This window comes from Silene latifolia, chromosome 2 (assembly GCF_048544455.1).
Source record: "Silene latifolia isolate original U9 population chromosome 2, ASM4854445v1, whole genome shotgun sequence".
NCBI lineage: Eukaryota > Viridiplantae > Streptophyta > Magnoliopsida > Caryophyllales > Caryophyllaceae > Silene > Silene latifolia.
This window is the reverse complement of record NC_133527.1, coordinates 89,316,528-89,319,185: the sequence shown is the minus strand read 5'-3', so window position 1 is coordinate 89,319,185 and position 2,658 is coordinate 89,316,528. Positions and strand designations below refer to the sequence as shown.

The 2,658-nt window shown below is 41.2% G+C and overlaps 1 non-coding gene across 1 annotated transcript; it reads left to right on the top strand.

The window, feature by feature from the left end:
• The first annotated feature begins 1,848 nt into the window (after positions 1 to 1,848).
• On the top strand, positions 1,849 to 1,955 carry LOC141644563 (small nucleolar RNA R71). Its single transcript, XR_012544176.1, has one exon. It is a non-coding gene; the product is annotated as a small nucleolar RNA R71 (small nucleolar RNA).
• Positions 1,956 to 2,658: the final 703 nt, after the last annotated feature.

Below are 2,658 nucleotides of genomic sequence, written 5' to 3'. Positions count from 1 at the left end.
TTCTTCCTTGGTTAATTTTGATGAGCTTTGCAAGCTCTCCTTCTCACAATTCACTTGCTCTTTGAATGGAGCATCTTCAATTTTCTTCCTCCATTGGAGTTCCGATCTCTTCCTTTCATCTTTTCGGCTATAATGATCAATCATGAAACATGGCTCATGCAAACGAGGAGCTCTCATGGTTTTGTCAAGATTAAAAGTTATGCTTTCATCTCCCACTTCTAGAGTGAGCTCTCCATGTTTCACATCAATCACCGCACCCACGGTGTGTAGGAAAGGTCTTCCTAAGATGATTGGAATGTTGGAATCTTCCTCCATATCAACAATGACAAAGTCCACCAGGATGAAAAACTTCCCAATTCGCACGGGGACATCTTCCCATAACCCTAATGGTGTCTTCGTCGATCTATCGGCCATTTGGAGCGTGATATTGGTGCATTTAAGCTCTCCCATCCCCAACCTTTTACTTACCGAGTACGGCATGACACTCACACTAGCCCCTAGATCACATAAGGCTTTGTTGATCGTCGTGTCGCCAATGGTACACGGTATTGAGAAGCTTCCCGGATCCTTTAACTTTGGAGGTGAACTCCCTTGAAGTATTGCACTACTCACCTTAGTGAAGGCGATAGTCTCAAGTTTCTGGATCGACTTCTTCTTTGTGAGGATATCTTTCATGTATTTTGCATAGGCCGGTACGTGATTGATTAATTCCGTGAAAGGAATTGAGACTTCTAAATTCTTCACAATCTCCATGAACTTTCCAAGTTGATCATCAAATTTGGGCTTGGCTTGACGACTTGGAAAAGGAAGTCTAATCACAATGGGCTCCTTCTCTTTGGCCTTGTCTTCATTTTTCTTTGAACTTTCTTCTTTTGATGATTCCCCTTCTTTGGGGCTTTGCACAATTTCTTCCTTTTCACTAGCTTGCACAACTTCATTCTCAACTTGCTTCTTTGGTGCCTCATACCTTGTACCACTTCTCAAGTGAATGGCACTAACCGTTTCATGTCTAGGGGATTACTTTGAGGTGGTAATTGCCCCTTTTGTCTTTGTGAGCTTGAAGATGCTAGTTGAGTCAATTGTGTTTCCAACATCTTGGTGTGAGCTAGAATGTTGTTGATGGTGGTGTCCTTTGCTTGGCTATCTTTTTGCATTTGAGTGAAAAATTCTTGTTGATTTTTTTGCATTTGGAGGACCGCTTTTTGGACATCAAAACCTTGGTCATTTTGGTGATTGTATGGATTTTGATTTTGGTAACCTTGGTTTTGATTGTAAAAGGGTCTTTGATTTTGATTCCTCATGGGTGGTGGAGTGTATGTTGTTTGAGGGTTTTGAACATTTTGGCTTTTGTATGAGAGATTTGGATGGAACTTTGTGTTTTCATTGTAAAAATTTGAATAAGGGGTACCACTTTTGTAAGCTTGGAAAGCATTAACTTGTTCGGTTGTTCCCCTACACTCACTTGGGTCATGACCCAAAGTTCCACAATTCTCACATATCCCACTTGGGATTGATGAGGATGCCGTCATGGCATTGACATGATGCTTTGATGATTTTGAGTTTTCCTCAAGTCTAGCCATAGCTTGTTCAAACTTCAAGTTGATTGTGTCAATGTGAGCACTAAGTTGAGCACCCAATTGAGTAACGGAGTCCACTTCATGCTTTCCTCCTCTAGTAGCCTTGCGAGGTCTACTATATTGTGAATTATGGACCGCCATTTCCTCAATCTTGTTCCATGTTTGATTGTCATCAACCTCGGTGAACATTCCATTTGATCCCATATTGAGAATGTTCCTTGAATCTTCATATAAACAATTCCAAAATTGTTGCACTAAAAACCATTCGCTAAGTCCATGGTGAGGACATGAGCGACAAATACCTTTGAACCGCTCCCAAGCCTCATACAAAGATTCTTCATCCCTTTGCTTGAAACCCGTAATTTGAGCTCTTAGCATGTTAGTCTTTTCCGGTGGGTAGAAATTTTTGTAGAAAGCTAGAGCTAACTTCTTCCAAGAATCTATTCCAAGGGTGGCCTTATCAAGGCCCTTCAACCATTGCTTTGCGGTGCCGATTAACGAAAAAGGAAATAAGACCCATCTAATTTGGTCTTGAGTCACGCCCGTTTGAGAGATAGCATCACAATAATCGCAAAAGGTTTCCATATGAGAATGAGGGTCCTCACTAGGCATTCCCCCGAATTGGCTCCTCTCAACTAGTTGGATGAAGGCGGACTTGGCAATAAAATTACCGGTGAGATGTTGCGGTGTAGGAGTACCGTTTGGTAGATTCTCCTCGGTGGGTATAGATTGTGACGAGAATTTAGGCATTGTAGGTGGATTTTGTGGGATATTGTGTAATGGGTTTTCTTCCCCTTCTATTGCGAAAGGATTGACAAACTCACTAGTGGGTTGAACAACTTCACCAACACCTCTCAAATTCCTCCTAACAAGTCTCCTATTATTCGTCAAGGTTCTTTCGATTTCACGGTCAAAAGGTAACAAATCACTTTGTAACCTTCTAGACATGCAAAATATCAAACAACTCAAAAACAATTAGAACAAACCTTGAGGAGTTTTACTTCCCAAGGTGAAAAAGACACAACTAATAACAATAAAAAGAAATCTTAAATCAATTAAACACCGTCCCCGCAAGAACGGC